The 22494-nt window shown below is 38.5% G+C and overlaps 1 protein-coding gene across 5 annotated transcripts in view; it reads right to left on the minus strand.

The window, feature by feature from the left end:
• Window positions 1–22494, minus strand: part of LOC129770865 (neurogenic protein mastermind) — a 319388-nt gene that overhangs the window by 288066 nt on the left and 8828 nt on the right. For 3 of the 5 annotated variants that reach the window (XM_055774012.1, XM_055774007.1, XM_055774008.1), the window contains exon 2: window positions 15353–15693. The exons of 1 other annotated variant lie outside the window; for it this stretch is intronic. The gene's annotated coding sequence lies outside the window, so the exon portion shown is untranslated. Of the gene's footprint in view, window positions 1–15352; window positions 15694–15793; window positions 15813–22494 lie in introns of those variants that run through there. One more of the 5 variants, XM_055774009.1, reaches the window with a different exon arrangement.

A 22494-nucleotide genomic window follows, 5' to 3' on the forward strand; every position in this document is an offset into this window, starting at 1 on the left:
AGGAGTTAGCAACAGCGCGGCGATGCGTTCGTTCTTCGGGGAAGGCGCATACATGTGGCTGGCTGGCCGGCTGGCTGGAATGTCCTTTTTTGTAGGGTTTCTCCTTCGTGCGAAGGGGATAAAACTGACGACGTGACGGGACATTTCCTGGAACGGGAAGTGTTGCCGGTTGCTGGTGTTGTCGTTATCCTGCAACTCAACACCCTTATGTGGAATTGGTGGGGAAATTCGATTGCGCAACCCTCAGCCCGCGAGAGAACAACAATGTGCAATTCGAATAATCAATGAACGAAAATGATTATGATAATGATGATGATGATTGTTTGTGGTGAAGCGCTAGGCTAAAAATGAACCAACTATCGAAGGATTTCGTACCAGGGTCATACACAACACACGCAGACAACAGAGCGGGTTGTATGTTGAAATTTCACCAACAAAGCGGTAGGGTCGCCGCGAAATGACATTTGTGTGCACTTCTCCACACACGGGACTCGCTCTCTCTCGCTCACTCCCATTAAGTATGCTTCTTGTTGCATACATCCGCGCGCAAAAGGGCGATGCATTTCGATGGTTTCGATTAAGCATTTAGCCGAGGTGGGAAGGATGTTTGTTTCAATTTGATTTTTTTTTTATTTATTTGAAGTAATGAATTTTAACTTCAGATTGCGAGATGTTTGCTCATGAATTAATTAGTACGAGAAGTTTAATTATGAGACTGTCTGTCAAAATTACCAGGTATCAGTTCCAAGAAATAGATAATTAGAAAAGAGGCCGTTCGAAGTATTGTATTTTTTTGTCCAAATGTTGGCACAAATGTCCTTGAAAGTAGTTTGTTTACAGTGCTCGACTTCGTTAACCCCTTAGCGTATTGTTGTTGAGCGTTCTAGCGCCCTATGTTATGCAAGTACACCACGAGTGAGACTCGATGTTGTACGCGCAGGGGTTAATACAGGGTGTTGGGTTACTCAGGGCCCAACACCCTGAGTAACCCAACACCCTGTATTAACCCCTGAGGGTCTGAACTAAGACAGAGTTATTGAACGTTTAATGAGTTCATACTGTTTGCCTTAGAGCCCCCGCAGACTGCAGGCTTTTGTTTGACCGGTTTCTTAATCAGTACGAAGAGGTATGCATATGCGCACATTACACCGGTTCCGTTAGGTTTTAACTGAGCTGAATGAATATTAAAGCCACTATTTAAGTCTTGATCTAGCCAACGAACAGTCAGCAACCTTTCCTAAGGCTAAATGGCTATTCACAAAGCCACGAAAAAGAAGAACGAAGAGAGTTTTAGTTTTTCTTTAAATTGTTTTCTTAACCCTCCTGTACTCGCGTGCAAAATCATAACACGTATACTCGCGCACGATGTCACAGACCGAAAATTGAAATTCTCTGTAATGTTGCCATTGTGTATTTTTCAGGCTTTATTGGCATTTATTTGAAGAGTGTATGATTGAATGAAAAAACTCAAAAAAATATGTTTTCTTCATCTTTATTATGTTTTAATAGTCATCTAATGCAGCATCCTCAAAACAGAGTAATTTTTGATACTCCAACACAAATAACGAAATTCGAATTTTTCACTGTTATTAATTAAAAGTAAGCAACTGAATATAATTTATGGAAGTATAAAGAGCTATAAAACAACATAAAATCGTATTAATCGATTGTGGTTTCATTGGAGTAAGAACCAGAACATAGCATAACTTCATGCTCGAAGGAAACATATTTTTTACAATTTCATGCAGTTGTTGCGTATTTTTCGGGTCTATTATCAAAGAGAAGAATGTATTACGGCCTTCTAGATAATCACCAGATGATAAAGGTTCTGGAATATAAAGTGTGCATATTTCTAATATTTTTTGCATCTGTATACTTGGTAAACTAAGAAGTAATGCATTTTTTTAGATGGGGCATAAAACGATGATATAAAAGGATTTCTAGGAACTTCCTTTTCTTTTTCTTGTTTTCTTGTCGATATAGTCCATTAGAAAAAAAATATCCCCGAAACTGTAACTGTTAAAAATTACCATAAGCCACCGATTAGTTTATAGTTTACTGTTGACAATTCTTCCACAAGTGAAATTCTTTCACAAGTGTGTATATGTATGACCATTATATTTAGCGAATAACTATACGAAAGTCAAACATTCATATTTTGCTTTTGAACGTATGTATCTAACGACGAATAGTTAATATATGGATCCGTTCAATCCAGCTACAAAAAGGACTGAAATCGAATGAGCATAGTCCGGTAATGATCTTATGCATCATATTCAATAAATATTCCACGCCACTAACATTAATTTATACATTTCATTGAACAATATTTAAAAATAAGAAAAAAGGTTCTTGTCCAAAAAAGTTACACTTATACTCGCGTCGGTGTGTCAGACCGAAAGTGTTAAAAAAGTGGTACGCGTCTCTTTTGTACCAACACATGCGATATGCTAAACGATGACGAACGACGAATAACGAAGCTAGAGAGAATCGCAAAGTCGTAGTGTTGACATTTTCTGAGAAACGAATGAATTATTGATTTGTCGGTCTGACAGACCAATGCGCGAGTATAGGAGTGTTAAGACAGAGAAGAAACGAACAAATTTTTGGGATTGAAGCCTCTATAATGTAAAAACTATGGATCGGTTATACTATGATATAACCGCAAGGTTGACGTAGCACTGCCTTTGGCTTAGTAGTCAATTGTATTCCTTCAATTAGCAATAAGCCCACTTCGGATGTTCCTCATTGGGTGTGTATTGTTTAAATTATTGATTAAACTAGTGAATGAATGCAACTATTTACGAATTCAATTGCAAACAAATCCCAACTCAAGCCAATTTATGTATTACGATAGTAGTTATCGCGGCAAATAATTATCAAAATATTGCCTAATCATCAAACGGTATGCGTAGAAGTTCAGTGAGCTGGCGACATGAAGAGATATCTTCCAAAGTAACGTTTTATTAATTGTGATAGACATGTAGGAATATTTCCTATTAATTGATGCAAACATATTTCCGATCTATTGAGAAATGCTTAAGTTATAAGCATTTGAAATCTTTCATTTTTTCATGCATGTTCTGTATGTAGATTTTCATTTTACCGACTGGACGTAGTCCCACGTCACTTTTTTTGGTGAAGATGACAGTAGATCTCGACGATTCATGCAGTTTTAAGACATTTGACATCAAAACAAAATTTCGAAAACATCATTTTCATGTACCATGTACTCAGAAAGTTCCAAGATTCCCAGAAGGAATAGGCACACTGAAATAAAGCTGTGAACGTAAATTAACTTTCTTGTATTGAATATGTGTTCTATGTGATTTGTATCTGATAATAATTTTAAACCTATTTATTTTAATTCGATTGGCGTTGTTCAAAATCAAACCTTTGAATTGTGTGGTTTTCAACTGTATATTGTGCGTTTCCGTGTTGGCTTTATAATCCTTTATAATCGCAGATAATAGAAAAACAAAGTATTTCAAGTATTTCAAAATTAAACTCACATAAAACATATGTTCTGTTTCACTAATCTTTTCTCTGCCATAAAACCTCACTGCAAAGCGTGACACAGGACAGTTAGTAAAATTTGAAACAACATAAATTTATATGGAATTGAAATTTTAATTTTTGCGCAATTTAGTTGTTTCCTCAATCTATATATATATATATAGAAATCTCGTGTCACGATGTTCGTGGCCGAACTCCTCCGAAACGGCTCGAACGATTTTCATGAAATTATGCACAAAAAATGTGTCGTACATGAGAATAAGTCGTAAACTATATTACAAACCACTGAGATATCGATTAATGATTAATTGATATCGGCTAGAGTGATCCTATGCAGAAAAGAAAAACTATTTTTCTGAATATTCTTTTTCCTGTATTTTTTTAACTTTTTATTTTCTTAAAAATACATAAAAACCTAATTTTTTATTCTCTCAATCCAATCCCAATCCCACGTGATCCTCCCACAGGTACTTCATTCAATATGAACATAATCGCTTATCTGCTGCTGTATCGGTAATTGGAGCTATTAATAACACAACAATGGAAGCCTCATATCAACTGTCCCGCTGTGAACGGTCACAGTGACATTCGAACAATAGGAATACTCTTACGCCGAAAAAGGCTAAATTGTGTAATTAACAACATGTTTATATATAAGATAGAAATACTCTTACGTCTAAATGGCTACTATGTAATTTGAAACATTATGGATTATTCATGAATAAATGCACACGAATAATTCCGACTCTGTTACAACTGAAATGCTAAATGAGACAAATAAAATAAACAGATGGGATAGAAAAAATCATCATTCATTTCGAATTAATATTTGAATCTGTGGTTACGCATCTATCATAACGAATAACATTTCATTTTTCATGAGATGAATAATTGAATAATTGTGAAATATCAAGCATTGTCGAAATGCACTATGTGCCTATTTTTGATTGGTCCATTTTGTGCTCCTCAAATCGTAGCGATCAAAACGGGCAACCAGAGCAGCAGCGAAATACAATGAAGCACGATTGGAAAGGAAAAAGAAAAAAAATGAATGAAACATTGGCCACAGTCTCACACATGCGTAATTCTCGAGCCAGCCACTCAGCTTAAAAATCCCCGCTCCGCTGCCGTAACGATCATTCTCATCCAAACCGTACACCACATTGTTTCGCATCACATCACATCAACAAACTAACACAAGCAGCCATGTCTGGACATGGCAAAGGAGCAAAGGAGGATCGCGACGATAAGAAAACCCGCATTCAGAACAGACCACATTCGGTTCGGTGGACATCAAGACAACAACAGCAGTTGCAGCGAGTGGCGAGTGGCAAACGCAATCACGAAACGGCAGCAGGTAGCAGAAGAAAAAAGTTTGTTCTTTATACAAACTGCTTTGGTGGCAAATCCAGAACAAGGCGGCATCGAGGGCGTTCGAAATGGTTTTTTCAAAACCACGAATACTAAGTTTTCTAAATTGAAACCATTCCATAAAACACGGCGCTTTTCAGGGCCATCAAACCTTCCAAAAAAGAGTTTACGAAATACAGTTCAATGCTTTCTAAAACAATATCCCAAATAATAATAAAACACAAATTGTTTTTTTTTTCATAATTTGTTTTCCAGGATATGATGAGTATGAGAATTTGGCATTTGTTCTGAGCTTATTGATGGTTGGGGACTTTCCCGATTATTCAATTTTCACCAATTCTTAAATTGCTTCCAGATTGAAAGTACAGTAATTTACATTTAGTCCGACATCTAGCTAAATGGACGGACATGTAATGCGACATATTTATTTGGACATTTTTGTAAACATAGAGTGCGGCGTCCAAATTATGCCCCCTCATTGAAAGTCGACACTGTACCACTGTCATCGCAAATGTTCAATTGCAGGTTAAAATTGCCTCCAATCTGACACTGAGTGATGCTTCGGCACGTCGCATTAAATGTTATTTACTGTACAACATGTCACAAGCTGGATGGGAAGAAATTTTCCAACTGTGAAAGCTGTGGCGAGTGGCAAACGCAATCGCTGAACAGGAAGGTTTAGCCGAACAAGATGGGGATATCGAGCGATAACAAAACAATAAACTCTTTAGATTAAGGATAATTTTGTGATCCTGAAAAGGACCCTTTTTATCCCTTTTTGTTTATTTTAGGCTCATTAGCATTTTAGCTGTAACAGAGTCGAATTTTAATCGTGTACATGTCACATATTTATCATATCTATAATTAGCACATTATACAGTTGCCATTTTTCGGCGTTAGAGTATTCCCTTCTATACCATTGCAAATGGTACAAATTTACACAGTAGCCATTTAGGCGTAAGAGTTTTCTATCTGTTCTTCCATTATCCAGTTAAGACTGGACAGCGGAGACAGTCGTTGATCCATTGTTGGGTTATTTATAGAACAGCAGCCCGATGTTTCTTGCAGAGCAGAGCAGTTGTATGGATGAATCGATCTTATTTCGACCATGAATCGATCTCCATCGCTGATGATTGTTGCGTGGACGTAGTTATTCTGTAACAACACAAAGATGGTCAATGAGGGCCCTGAGTTTTGAACTCACGATCGATCGCTTACTAAGCGAACGCGCAACCAATGTGGCTACGGAGACCCCCTACAGGACCCTTTTTAGCGTGCATGTGAATCCCACGAGCGAAAAAATCGTAATGAGTGTATTTTTTTGCCATCGCTACCTTTTAACGCTCATTCGTTCGTCTTGTTGGACTCGCCCCTTTGGCTGAGTCTGCCGATTTGTCTCTATGCTGTGAGCGCGTACCGCTAAAGTACAAAATGCGCGGACCCGCTGGAAAATATATCATTCTCTTTCAAACCGTAAATCAGTAAATCAGTTGTTTGGCATCGTTTCACATCGCATCGCATCACATCAACAAAGCAACACAAGCAGCATCGTGGACGTGTGGACGTGACAAATGAGGACAAGTTAAGGGAAAGGCAAAGTCCCACTCGAACCGTGCAGGTCTGCAGTTCCCTGTTGGTCGCCGGAGCCCCAGTATACCTAACAGCGGTTATAGAGTTTCGGCCGCCGGAGTGCTCGAGTTGGCTTGCAAAGCTGCTCACGACAATAAGAAAACCCGCCTACAGAACAGAGCACATTCGGTTCGGTGGCAACAACTAGTTTCAGCGAGTAGCAAACGCAATCGCAAAACGGCAGCAAGTAGAAGAAGGAAAAAGTTTGTTTATACAGACTGCTTTGGTGGCAAAACCAGCCACCGTAAAGCACGGCGCTTTTCAGGGCCATTAAACCTTTTAAAGAAGAGTTATTAAAAGTTATTCACAATACCAATGCATTCTAAAGTGACATAATATGACATATAATATGAACTATATATTTATTTTGTTTATGCTTGTTTTTGACCTTATTGGAGGTTGGGGTCTCTTAAATTGATCATTCAGTTTTCCCAAACCCATGCATGGTTCCCGAATTGAAAGTGGCTTCAAATTACAACACATTGTATGCAGGATGGCATTAACGAATTTTCTCGGTAGCAAGAACTGCTTTCTTTGGTTGATAACTGATGTTGAAAATTGACTGACGTTACATCTGCATTGCATAGAGAAATAACTAAGGAACAACACGATGAGCTATGTATTTCCTGCTGCTCTGTTCTTATTTTAAAGGACTTTATTCCGAAGGTCATCCGTCCCTGTATTTACTGTTGGTTTTTCAGAACGCTTATAGCTCATCTATTTCTCGACAGATCGTAAAGTTCGTCTCCAAAACCTCAGTTCTTTTTCATTTTTATTTACTTTGTTTGAGGAGACTACAAATCTTACAATTCCACAGTTTAAGGTACGGTAATGTGCTCAATAGTGAAATATATGATACTGAATGAGCTGAGGACCATTATACATTCCTTATCATAGCCATCATTTTGATTTTACGATATGTGTATACGCCAAAAGATGCCCGGCGTTGAACATCCAATAAGTAAAAAGCCTTCAGAAAAATATCAAGAAGCAACTATAAGATAGTGATAAAAAATTGAGAAAGTTTGTAAACAAAACACAAAAACACAACACCAAAGGTTCTTTTCAGAACCCCCAACATGTTCATGAAGAGTAAACAGTAAACTAATCCGTTTTTCAGTTAGATAGGTGGGTATTCACGTAAGAGAAGAAAATAACACAATATATTTAGCAAAAGCTGTCCCCTTTGTATAGTCCTACGTCCCTCCGGTTATGTCCCCGACATTACCCACCCGTCTTTTTAAAACGAAAAATATACATGGAACTGGTTATACCGCATCAAATATGTATGCTATTGAACAGAATAACACATTTTTTGCATGTGGGTAAATTTTTTTAACGGAAGTTGTGTCTGACAATGTTTTTATATTATGGATTAAGTTTTGACAAAAATGTAAATAAGGAATATAGAAAAATAATTAAGTTTGTGGCAGGACTATGTCTATAAGTGTTCAAATAACATCGAGTCAGAATTTCAATGTTGACAATTCCAAATTGTCCTCTGATCTGCTATTCTGATAGAGAGTAAATTGCTCCACAAATATGGATGAATTATTTCGACATTTGTGTTTTATCAAGGCAAGATTGCCCCATTTGCATAGAACGAATAAATTTGGCCGAACGGATTTCAGGATGCAAAGTCGATTTCGATCGAGTCGTTAAATCGTTGGGTAGTACCATATTCGCCTCAGCTGAGCAAAACATTCAATGCTCACATGATTGTTGGGTTCTGCAGTTGGGTGAAGAGCAATAAATAAAGTCCGTTAATAAGGGAAGCTGCCGTTTTGTCTCAAATTCCGAATACTTAAGCTTTGTTGGCCATTAAACAGTGTCTCATTACTCGAAATGGTACTTTTTCGCGAAATTAATGTGATTTTTTAATACAATAGAGTCTTTTCTTTCATTTGTCCACCATAAAATTAATTTACACATACATATTCATGGTGAAAAACTAAAAATATGTTTGATTACATTTGTCTTAAATTCCGAATAGCAAAAATGCAATTTTTTTCTTCAAAAATCGTAACTTTTGTGCTACTAGACCGATTCAGATGATCGACATATCAAATTAAAGCCAATTAGCTATCCTTTGTCAGGAAAATAATATACACCCAAAAATTTGAATTTTGTTCTTCGAAACTTGATTCAATTTAAGAATGCTAGCGCAAACATTTTATCGCTGGTTTTGAATGTCACTTTTTTGCAAATGCTTAGTACAGGCAGTATCGATACTGTAAATGATGTTAAAATGAAGCTTATACCACAAAGAACGTCAGGGTTTTCATTATTCAATTATTGATAAAATTAAAGTTTATTAAATTTACATTGAAAAATGAAGTGTTCGGAATTTGAGACTGTTCGGAATATTAGATAAAAGGATATATGGCTGTGTTTCAAATTCAGAATACCGATTTGAATACTCCTCAATTGAATGATAACGACGAAATAATGTGCTACAAAATTGGACGGAATATCCGCTCCAATGAAGTTGTTTGTCGTATTTTTGGGCTCTCCCTTCATAAATGGAGCCCAACAGTTATAAATTTGGCCGTCGATTCACAAAAAGGATAAGCGGCCATTTGCATCAACGAGACAGCAGTTGAACGAAATTTATATTACTTTTCTTTATTTAATTTTACATCAAACATGTCAGTTACGTAAATGAAAAAGACGGATGGGTAATGTCGGGGACATAACCGGAGTGACGTAGGACTATACAAAGGGGACAGCTTTTGTTAAATATATATTTTAAATATATTGTTTTATTTTCTTCTCCTACGTGAATACCTACCTATCTACCTGAAAAATGGATTAGTTTACTGTTTACTCTTTATGAATATGTTGATGGTTCTGAAAAGAACCTTTGGTGTTGTGTTTTTGTTATCACTCGATATTTCCATCTTCTTCGGTTAAACCTTCCTGTTTAGCTATTGCGTTTGCCACTCGCCAGAGCTTTCACAGTTGGAAAATTTCTTCCCATCCACTTTGTGACATGTTGTTCAGTAAATTACATTTAATGCGACGTGCCGGAGAAACACTTTGCCACTCACTGAAACTAATTGTTGCCTTGATGAGCGCCGAACCGAAGCTGCTCTGTTCTTGATGCGGGTTTTCTGATTGTCGTGAGCAGCTTTGCAAGCCAACTCGAGCACTCCGACGGCCGAAACTCTATAATCGCTGTTAGGTATACTGGTGCTCCGGCACCAATCCGTTCGGCCTAGTTACCCTTGCGGAGCAATCAGTGAATGCGACCAACAGTGAACTGGAGACCTGCACGGTTCGAGTGAGACTTTGCCTTTCCCTTAACTTGTCCTCCTTTGTTACGTCCACGATGCCGATGCCGTACAACCACACGGGTTTACGGTTTGAAAGAAAATAAGATATTTTTTTGGGGTCCGCGTGTTTTATACTCTAGCGGTACACACTCACAGGATAGAGACAAATCGGCAGACTCAGCCAGAGGGGCGAGTCCAACGAGACGAACGAATGGGCGTTAAAAGGGAGCGATGGCAAAAAAAATACATTCATTACGATTTGTTCGCTCGTTGGATTCACATGCAGGCTAAAAAGGGTCCTTTTCAGGATCACAAAATTATCTTCGATCTAAAGAGTTTATTGTTTTGTTATCACTCGATATCCCCATCTTGTTCGGCTAAACCTTTCTGTTTAGCGATTGCATTTGCCACTCGCCACAGCTTTCACAGTTGGAAAATTTCTTCCCATCCAGCTTGTGACATATTTTACAGTAAATTACATTCAATGGTACGTCGCATTACCACCACTCAGTATCGGATTGGAGGTAATTTTAACCTGTGCTTGAACATTTACGATGACAGTGGTACAGTGTCGACTTTCAATGTGGGGTCATAATTTGGACCCCGAACTCTATGTTTACAAAAATGTCCAACTAAATATGTCACATTACAGGTCCGTCCAATTAGCTAAATGTCGAGATAAGAGTAAATTACTGTACTTTCAATCTAGAAGCAATTTAAGAATTGATGAAAATCAATAAGCTCAGAACAACTTTTGAAAAAATCAATTTGTGTTTTATTATTATTTTGGATAATGTTTTAGAAAGCATTGAACTGTATTTCCTAAACTCTTTTTTGGAAGGTTTAATGGCCGTGAAAAGCGCCTTGTTTTATGGAATGGTTCCAATTTAGAAAACTTAGTACTCGTGGTTTTGAAAAAAACCACGAGTACTAAGTTTTGTTCTGGATTTGCCACCAAAGCAGTTTGTATAAAGAACAAACTTTTTTCTTCTGCTACCTGATGCCGTTTTGCGATTGCGTTTGCCACTCGCCACTTGCTGCAACTGCCTGTTGTCTTGATGTCCACCGAACCGAATGTGTTCTGTTCCGAATGCGGGTTTTCTTATCGTCGCGAGCAGCTTTGCCAGCTAACTCGATCACTTCGGCGGCCGAAACTATATAACGCCGGCTAGGTGGACTGGTGCACTGGTACTAACGCGCTCGGCCTAGCTACCCTTGCGGGGAACTCCAGATCAACACGGTTCGAGCGGGATTTTGCCTTTCCCTTCACTTTTCCTCCTTTACCATGTCCAGACATGGCTGCTTGGGTTGGTTTGTTGATTTGTTGTGATGCGAACCGATGTGGTGTACGGTTTGAATGAGAATGATCGTTACGGAAGGAAGGAAGGTCTTGTATTATAGAGACTTTAAACTTTTGCAGTTCATTCGTCTCTAGCCTTGAGAAAGGCCCTTTGAAAACTCTACTCCAGCGCTGCCACCTCCACCCTCTTGCCTTGAGAAAGGCACTCGATCCCTCGCCGTTCAGCTCGTCCAGCAACGATGTTGTCCAGTCGGTGTCCACACAAAGAATGATCGTTACGGCAGCGGAGCGGGGATTTTTAAGCTGACTGGCTGGCTCGAGAATTACGCATGTGTGAGACTGCGACCAATGTTTCGTTCATTTTTTTCTTTTTCCTTTCCAATCGTGCTTCATTGTATTTCGCTGCTGCTCTGGTTGCCCGTTTTGGTCGGTACGATTTGAGAAGCACAAAATGGACCAATTAAAAATGGGCACATAGTGCATTTTGACAATGCTTGATATTTCACAATTATTCAATTATTTATCTCAAGAAAAATGAAATGTTATTCGTTATGATAGATATATAATATATAATGGATATATTTCCTATCAATTGATGCAAAAACCTTTGCGATCTATTGAGAAATGCTCGAGTTATAAGCGTTCCAAATCTTGCATTTTTTCCTACTTGTTCAGTGCCTAGATTTCCATTTCACCCCCTATATCTTCCGGTTAGACGTAGTCCTACGTCAATACATTAAAATGAGAAAATTAATGATTTATTTTTTTTGATCGTCTGCAGAGCCTCATTCCATTGAATGTCACGAATCCCATTACCACATATCCGTTTGATCTTCATAAAAAAATGGATAAAAATTAAACCATTCGAACACACTTACAATACAATAGTTATTTTTTACAACCAAACCAAAATATTCACTAAAACTAATTCCTATGGCAAAACAACGTCGACGTCAACGCCGGGTCTGCTAGATATTATAATAAAATAAGAAAAAAATCACTCTATCGGTTTAGCATGGAAAGGCTGTATGTATGAAAAAAAAACAAGTAAAAAATGTTCTTGTTTTCGTCCAATTCACTCCCTGACGATCTTAATCATTCGTATAATCTTTGCTGAACGTCTTCTGCTGAGTATTTTGCAGCCATCCAACGAAGAAATCTCACAATACTTTTAAAATTATAAAAATACACCTATCCCTCGATTTACACTGCAGATAGATTCCCGATAAAACCGTGTAGAATGAAATCTCCGATTTTGCTATGTAAAATCGTGTAAAACAAAATAAACTCTCAACATATACACAATTCAATCGTTTATTTAAGTAAAACAATTATAAAATCTACTTATGAAATTCATTATAGATTCTGGATACGAATAAACAAAGAATTCTTCAAGAAACTAAATTGCAATAAGTTTATTCGCTATCACCACTTTTAGGAATACCAGTATTTTTATTCTGATTAGTATAAAGTCATCCTTATCAGTTGAGCATTCCTGATGCGATTCTGGTTCAACAGTCGACGAATTCGGGAAGATCTCAGATTCGACCTCAGACTTAGTGATAAAAGATTCAACTAACAGCTGCGTAGATTTATTTTGCTTTATTAATCCTTAAATTTATTAAAGAAATTTCCAGCCGAAAGCCGATATTCTTGGCATTCTAAAAGCTTGAAAAATTGACACAAATTACACATCAAGACTCCAAAAATGATAGCAAATTGATAACTTGCCAGTTCTGGAACATAAAATCGCATCGTATTCAAAACTAAGATCCTATTCTACTTGCTTACATATGAACTACAAATATACCTTTTTCAAGTTTTTCAAAATTTGTTATTTCATAAACCGTGTAAAAGAGAAATCGTGTAAAACAGGTACCGTGTAAATAGGCGAATAGGTGTAGTGCTTGAGCGCAACCCTCCCAAAAACAAATTTTACCATCATAGCACGTAATTTTTTCATCGTTGATAAACAATGAACACTGAATGAAAATAAACATATCCGTCAATGGATTATGTACACATAGCGCAAGATCATACCATTACAAAGATAGTGTATGCGCTGCCACTACCGGGAGATTAAAAGTGTAGGGGAATATATTGGACACGATGTAGCTTACACATAGGTTTTATTTTAAATTGTAAATGAAAAAATATCAGACTAAATCAGGATTATTTTTGAAAATCAATAGTGTTGTTACAGTAGCCGTGTAAAAAACAGGAAGTGGGTTATATCTGTGATATAACCGCAAGGGTGACGTAGGACTATTTTTGACTTAGTGATTATTTGATTTACGATGCTGATTCTCTCTTGCTCACCTTCTCTTCTTCTCCTGATAGTTCGGCTTTTCTGCGCTCCCTCACAGTTCGAATCAAACTGAATGCGTTTCAGGTCAGGTCAGGTAATGAATCACTCGATCCCTCGCCGTCCAGCTCGTCCAGATCGTCCAGCAACGATGTTGTCCAGTCGATGTCCTCGCGAAAAATGAATGCGTTTCACCACCAGAATATCGCTTAAGTATGGTTTTTGTCCGTGATTGAATCGAGAGAAAGTGTGGTTTACAATTGGCAATTTGGAAGGCAAATTAGAGGCGAATGAACTCTCTGAGTTTGAAACATTCAGCGGGTGAGCAATAATCGATTGAAAATTATATGCTTTTTGCGATGCGAAAAATTTTCCGTTGCTCCTTGCATCCAATATTGGATACGAAAATATTATACTGATGGGGAAGAATAACCTTCAGAAGCTTTCCTGCTAATTAATTGCACTTGATTGAAAAATCACAAAACCAAATGTATTCGATCGCAGCAGTATTATATGGATAGAAAACATTAAAATAAACTCTTTCGCTTAGATATATTTTTCAATTCCAAGGGGAACTGGCAGATTATTTTTCAGCAACGATTACATCTTTCCGGGATCTTCTCGATGCTGGACAGCAACCAAATGAAAAGAATTCCGCGCGTGTATTGGTGTTTGGCGGCTGCTCTGATGCCTCAAGCGATGCCGTTTTTAGATGCTGATACTCTCTGGTCGCCTTCTCAGTGGCATCACTCCCCTCCTGATGGATTCCCTTCTGGCCTAAGATGCACAAACAGGCTCTTGGTGATACCGTCCATCAGCGCTTTCGTGATGAACGAAGTTAGCTTCACCACAACAGCGACAACATGCTGCAATCGCTGTTCAATTATAACTGAGTGGATTTCTTTTTTTTACAACTTAAATGCATTTTTATTCAGATGTTTTGCTATTTGCATACATATTTTACAGTTCAAGTGACACAGTCTGGGCTTTACATCTTTGGTTCAGCTTTTGGATTTAAAATCATACTGTTGAGCAAAAGTTCCTTATTTTTAATTTGACAGTTGTTCACCATTTTAATGGTATTGTTTGACTGAGTGGATTTCCGAGTGGCGCTCGCTTATATACCGATTGGTGATTTCAATAGCCTGTTTTGAAAGCAATTTTAAGGCTATTGAAACAAGTTTTTAGATCAAAAAGTAAGAAGTATATAATGCGTAGACATTTTATTTTTCGAATGAACTGTTTATCATACCATTTCGTTCAGTTGCTTAGGAGCTATTAACGCTCAAAATCTCGGTCACTGGCGTAACGCTTTCGTTTTCGAAACTTTGATTTTACACCCGGTATAGAAATGAAAGCCGTAGTCCTACGTCAAAAAATCTGAATAATCCAGAAAAAGTTAAAACAGTGACATTATATAATTTTGTATAATTCAATCTTCTAGTTGGCTTTGTTGTATTGGAACTGATTTCGGGTTTATTCATAATTCTCACATTATGTTCAAACCTATTGCACTTCTGTTAACTGTGGAAAGGTTTGCTATATCTGTTGATACATGTTTAGTAGCCAAGAGCTTTTTGTATGTCGGTCGGTTCTGTATATTCCTACGAAGGACAATTCTAAACTCGACCAACACCAAATGCATTATTGCATCAAAGCGTGTAATTTTCATCAGAACCCTGCGTTGACAACAATCTTGATCTCAACACTTTCAGATCTCATAGGAGCCAAGGATTCCGATTTGTTTTGTCAATCACTGAGAAGTGCTGAATCAACCGCTGAAACTGCGCGCCTTTCACGACAGTCGTCAACCGTTGATTTCGCTGTTCGGAGCGAATATGATTGTTGATTTTTGCGGCACGTTTTGTTTGTGCTGCTGCTGCCACGATGGTCATTTAAATATTGAGCTGAATTAGCATATTTCCCTCAAAACTGTTCTAATTTTCAACTACTTACCGTTCAAAATGTTTCCATGCACTGATGTCACAACAAATGTTTAGCCTTGTGTGTGCTCTCGGATCTCTTTGATGCACTTTTGCTTGTATGTTTACACCATGCATACATTTTATTCCACTTTGTCACTGAATAACACTTATCGCAACGAATCGTATCAACAATTAGTGCATTTACTCGCGAAATCACCCCGACAATGTGCTCTCTTTATTGTGCATATGCAACATAACAACAATAATCGTTACACAGCTTCTCATCAATTTCGTTATTCACTTTTGTTCTGTTTCGTCTGCACACTTAGCAATCATCAATCACTTGTCCGATCGAAGTGGAAACACTGCTCTCTAAAAACAAAATGCCAAATTCCAAAATAAATGAAAATCAACAAACATAAAAAGTGTATGTTTCTCCCTTCACATTTTTTCCCCTCACTTCCTTTCGCACCACACTCTCACTGTACTCATCGTATATTCGTTCGTTCAGACTATACCGGAGAACTAAGCATCGAATGGCCAAAAACCGGTGTGTTATTGTTTGTCACTCGTCTAAGCGGTACACAGTTTGTGTGCGTGTGTGTGTGTGTGTGTATGTGGCTACGTGCGAAGGGTACCGTTGTTACCCACCACACACATCACCATCTCATCAACACACGCAGCAGCAGCAGCCGTAGTCACGGACACTCACACACACACTCATTCTGTGGCAAAATTTTCTCATCGGACCAAATCTTGTTTTTATTTTTCCTCCCTTTAGCTGCTTCAGCAGCGCTGTAATACGCGCGCACAGGTCAGGGAATAATAATACAACGCTTTTCTTGTGCTTCTCGGTTGCCTTCCTTCACACGCGTGGTGTTTTCTCTTCCGTCGTCGCCTCCTAATCAGAAATGAGCGAACGAGCGAGCGAGTGAGCGAACCAGCTAACTTGCGATAGAGAGGGAGGAAGGTATCAGAGCGCCGATACAAACAATTCACTCACACACCCTTGCGTTCATTTGATGAACGATGAACGGAAGGAGAATGATCCCGGGTCGAGACATGTTCGATGGTTGGTTGGGTGAGACGGCTGTATATGCTAATGTACAGTGTTGCCGAATGTACTTATCATAGGTTTTAATTGATACATTTTCTCCCTCGCTAATGAAGCGCTGATGAGCGAAAAATCATATTGTTCATGATATTAAAAAAAATATATATAGGAGGTTGTGTTCAAGACACGATCGCATTGTTGACGTAGAACTACGCTGTGGTTTGAATCAAGCCGCGTGTTTATAACTTCGGATATTTTTTTATAATGCTACGAAATTTTCAAAATAACCGTTCTACCGGTTTTGTCGCCCGTAAATGTTATTTTTTATTGTAGAATCATTTGACGATAATTGTTTGATGGTTCATTCTTGTGCTCGCAGAACAATACATGCTCGAGATAAGCGCAGCTGTCATCCTCAGCGGAGAAAGTTTTGCTATTGGCAAGCGAAACCAAATACAAAACTACAGCACGTCATTTTCATTCTTGGTGACTAAATAAACGAAATAAACTCTATCTGCTAATCTCAACAACTTCGAAAAGTGTAGCACTGCTTCTTTTTGATCAAGATTAGCGCAAATACAATCCTAGTTGAAAGCAGTTTTGGCAGTACTGGCACGCAAGCCCAAATGAATTAATATCTTAATATAACTTATTGAATAACTTGGTATTCCACAAATATTTTTTTGGTGCACAACCTTGACACCAGCTTCACCATAGCGTCAGTTCAATGCATTGATGACAGAAAACAAACAATGTCAACTGCTTGAAAAAAGGCTGAATATTTGCATCAGCAGAGATTCATTACTAATACCCTAGCGTAAATATTTCCCTCCCGCTATCTCGTCAATCGTCAATCAAAGCATAAAAAATTAGGTGATTGTTAAATCGTTACAGGGCCAATGCACACGGGAGCAGATACAAATGGAGTTTCAGCGTAGCGCAGATGCACTATTTTTGCGTACGGGTTATAAAGCACGCATGTACGCATACAAATATCCATATATCGATGGCTTGCAGCAACTAAATATGCACACACTTATCTCCGTTTTTCGCTCTTCTCAACAGAACCCCTCTCTGTTTATATTGCCAGTCTAGATTAGCTTAGCTTGATGATTCCTCACACAATTGTGTAGCTCAGAACCTTAATGCAAGGGCGTCAGTTTGATGCAATGCCAGATACGCGTCCACAGCTCTATCCAAAACGAAAACGAGTGATGACGCAAAACAATGAAGAACAAGCGATATTCATTGCTTTAAATACAGAACGATAGTGGAAGTTTGCCGTCCTTCCTTGCTTGAGACTTTAAACTTCTTCGGTTTATTCGTCTCTAACCGTCAAAAAAGCCCTTGGAAAACTTTACTTTATCCATCACATTACTCCTACACCCCCATTGCCTTGAGAAAGGCCGTTCAGCTCGCCCAGCAACGATGTTGTACAGTCGATATCCTCGCGAAGAATGGAAGTTTGCCTCAGCGAGATCCACTGTTTATACTCTAGACAAATATTCTCCTTCGTTCTTCTTATTTTCCTTTGTTCACGAAGACGATTTCCTCTTCGTTGTTCGTCGATAAGTTGCTCGTTATTGATAGTTCTGTTCAGGAAAGCACACAAATGGACAGAACAAATGTATGAGGATATGGGAATGCTTCCAATTTTCACCAATTTAAGCCATATACAGACTATGGGATTGTAATGTATAGCATATCAAACAAATCTTAGGGAATTTCCGATTCGTTTGGTATGTAAATCGTCAAAAACCGTTCGCGGCAAAAATAGTTATTAACGTTAACTTTATTTCATAAAAACGTGACTAGTTTTTCTGATTTGGCACCCTTAATGAAAGACGTAGTTCTACGTCAAAAATTAAATGAATTATTTTAGCATGTTAGCTAGCTATCTTTTTATTTGACACATGAGGAGAGTTAGAAACTGAGATAATATGTGTTAAGTAAACTTTCAAGTAGCTTTACTTTTAAAATTGGTATTAAAACGTTGATACTTTTTTATCCATGGATAAAAAATCAATGGATATAGATATAACATAGCAATTAGAATTGTTCACGGTACAGAATCGCTCCGAACTTAAGTATATTAACCCTATATTTTATGCTAACTTTAATTATTCTAGCGATTATTTCAAAACCAAAAGTCATGTCCCATGATCATCTAAACTCAATCAATTTCATTAAAATTTACTGGATCTACTTAACCGTTTGGGTACGGGGCAATTTTTGTGAGCATGCGGATGAACTTTGTTATATTTATGCGAATTGATGGATTGGTGCAAAAAAATTCTTAAATCTATCGAAAAATGGATGAGCAATAAGCGATAGAATCTATATTTTTTCGATTTGTACCCCAAATACACCCGTTTTCTTCGATTACACTAATTTTCCCAGTGTGACTTTTGCCTTCTCAACGTAGGTATTACTTGTGTCATTTTTATTTCTAGTACTTAGTTGAGATTTCTATGCCGGATAACACGCCTTGAATGTATTCTGGGGTGGCAAGCTCTAGAACACGCGTGACCACAGTGCAAGTCGGAAGATATTTCTTTTACCAAAAATCCCCCGGCCAGAACGGGAACCGAACACGAACCTCCGACATGATATTTTGAGATGCTAACCCCTCAACTACACAATACACCCGTACCCTTATTGAAAGCGCTGTAAAAGATGCCCAATACGCAAACTCGGTTGATGCGAAGGAATCAACCTTGCGAATCTGGATTGGCACTTTACTGGGTTGAAGTAAGAAAAACTGTCGAGTGAATTACCCTTGTTCCTGAAACAAACTGAATTGACTGCCTTCGCGCTAATTCCCTACGGAACGAGCAACGAACGGAAGCTTACCAGTGTTATTCCTTTCAACAAATTGAACTGACTGCTTTCGCACTAATTCCGTACGGAACGAGCAACGAACGGGAGCTGAATCAATCTATTAAATATCAACTACGCGGGAGGATCAACGAGTACAAGATCTTCACGAACTCCGAGCGCAAATTATACAACTATTGCTGCGGACGTTGGAAAACTTGAATCTGAAGAACTCTCGTCAGTCGATTCAATAGGAGGTTTCGAATTTAATCATACGACACGATTCCAAAGACTACTTACTTCATTCAGAGAACCTTGGGTTTTTGTACAATTTTCTTCTATCCTAATTCTAGCCTAAATTCAAATCTAATGTGTGAAGGAAACAGAAAACTATAAACGTTGTTGCTCCTTTGCATATAAGTCCTTTACCTATCGCTTATCTGTGATTCACCACATGCAACGTGGTTAGGGCTTATCTTTGACTCATAACTGCATTCTAAGAGCAACGAACTTAGCACGATAATAAATGTGTGCGGTCTATTTGATCCCTTTCCTTTCCGTTATTCTACTGCATTGGGTTTTATAACACCCGCTACCGATAGGTAAGATTGTTATTTAAGGATTGTACACACGGTTCGCTCTTATCGAATCATGTTTTCCTTCTGTCCTTCTTTCGATCGTTTACGATATTGAAATTAAATTGCCTAATTCTTTCGATTTCTTACAAGCGCCAAGTCAAAAATGTCAAAATGTATATACCAAAGTCCAGATTTTGAATCGAACTACGCCGCCACACAGATGTGGTGTACTATTTGGGGATGATCCTCCCGCGTTCGACGCGTTCTTACATTTATCAAATAACCCTAATTGCCTACTAATTGCAACTTTTGACGTAGAACTACGTCTTTCATTAAGGGTGCCAAATCAGAAAACAGGTCACGTTTTTATGAAATAAAGTTAACGTTAATAACTATTTTTACCTCGAGCGGATTTTGACGATTTACATACCAAACGAATCGGAAATTCTCTAAGATTTGTTTTGACGTAGGACTACGTCTAACCGGAAGATATAGGGGTGAAATGGAAATCTAGGCACTGAACAAGTAGGAAAAAATGCAAGATTTGGAACGCTTATAACTCGAGCATTTCTCAATAGATCGCAAAGGTTTTTGCATCAATTGATAGGAAATATATCCACGCATCTATCATAATGAATAACATTTTATTTTTCTTGAGATAAATAATTGAATAATTGTGAAATATCAAGCATTGTCAAAATGCCCTATGTGCCCATTTTCGATTGGTCCATTTTGTGCTCCTCAAATCGTACCGACCAAAACGGGCAACCAGAGCAGCAGCGAAATAGAATGAAGCACGATTGGAAAAGAAAAAGAAAAAAATTAACGAAACATTGGTCGCAGTCTCACACATGCGTAATTCTCGAGCCAGCCAGTCAGCTTAAAAATCCCCGCTCCGCTGCCGTAACGATCATTCTTTGTGTGGACACCGACTGGACAACATCGTTGCTGGACGGGTTGGACAGCGAGGGATCGAGTGCCTTTCTCAAGGCAAGAGGGCGGAGGTGGAAGCGCTGGAGTAGAGTAGAGTAGAGTTTTCAAAGGGCCTTTCTCAAGGCTAGAGACGAATGAACTGCAAACGTTTAAAGTCTCTATAATACAATACCTTCCTTCCTTCCTTCCGTAACGATCATTCTCATTCAAACCGTACACCACATCGGTTCGCATCACAACACATCAACAAACCAACCCAAGCAGCCATGTCTGGACATGGTAAAGGAGGAAAAGTGAAGGGAAAGGCAACATCCCGCTCGAACCGTGTTGATCTGGAGTTCCCCGCAAGGGTAGCTAGGCCGAGCGCGTTAGTACCAGTGCACCAGTCCACCTAGCCGGCGTTATATAGTTTCGGCCGCCGAAGTGATCGAGTTAGCTGGCAAAGATGCTCGCGACGATAAGAAAACCCGCATTCAGAACAGAACACATTCGGTTCGGTGGACATCAAGACAACAGGCAGTTGCAGCGAGTGGCGAGTGGTAAACGCAATCGCAAAACGGCATCAGGTAGCAGAAGAAAAAAGTTTGTTCTTTATACAAACTGCTTTGGTGGCAAATCCAGAACAAGGCGGCATCGAGGTCATTCGAAATGTTTTTTTTCAAAACCAAGCCATTAAACCTTTCAAAAAAGAGTTTACGAAATACAGTTCAATGCTTTCTAAAACATTATCCAAAATAATAATAAAACACAAATTGATTTTTTCATAATTTTGATTGCCAGGATCTGATGAGTATGTGAATTTGGCAGTTGTTCTGAGCTTATTGATAGTTGGGGACTTTCCTGATTATTCAATTTTCACCAATTCTTAAATTGTTTCCAGATTGAAAGTACAGTAATTTACAATTAGTTCGACATTTAGCTAATTGGACGGACATGTAATGCGTATTATTTAGTTGGACATTTTTGTAAACATAGAGATCCAAATTATGACCCCACATTGAAAGTCGACACTGTGCCACTGTCATCGCAAATGTTCAATTACAGGTTAATATCGCCTCCAATCCGACACTGAGTGGCGCTTCGACACGTCGCATTGAATGTAATTTACTGTACAACATGTAACAAAGCTGGATGGGATGAAATTTTCCATCTGAAAGCTGTGGCGAGTGGCAAACGCAATCGCTAAACAGAAAGGTTTAGCCGAACAAGATGGGGATATCGAGTGATAACAAAACAATAAACTCTTTAGATTGAAGATAATTTTGTGATCCTGAAAAGGACACTTTTTATCCTGCATGTGAATCCAACGAGCGAACAAATCGTAATGAATGTAATTTTTTGCCGTTGGACTGGCTGAGTCTGCCGAATTGTCTCTATCCTGTGAGTGTGTACCGCTAGAGTATAAAACACGCGGACCCCAAGAAAATATCTTATTTTCTTTCAAACCGTAAACCCGTGTGGTTGTACTTCATCGGCATCTTGGACGTAACAAAGGAGAACAAGTTAAGGGAAAGGCAAAGTCTCACTCGAACCGTGCAGGTCTCCAGTTCCCTGTTGGTCGCATTCACTGATTGCTCCGCAAGGGTAACTAGGCCAAACGGATTGGTACCGGAGCACCAATATACCTAACAGCGATTATAGAGTTTCGGCCGTCGGAGTGCTCGAGTTGGCTTGCAAAGCTGCTCACGACAATCAGAAAACCCGCATCAAGAACAGAGCAGCTTCGGTTCGGCGCTCATCAAGGCAACAATTAGTTTCAGTGAGTGGCAAAGTGTTTCTCCGGCACGACGC

The sequence above is a fragment of the Toxorhynchites rutilus genome, chromosome 2, assembly GCF_029784135.1.
Source record: "Toxorhynchites rutilus septentrionalis strain SRP chromosome 2, ASM2978413v1, whole genome shotgun sequence".
Lineage (NCBI taxonomy): Eukaryota > Metazoa > Arthropoda > Insecta > Diptera > Culicidae > Toxorhynchites > Toxorhynchites rutilus.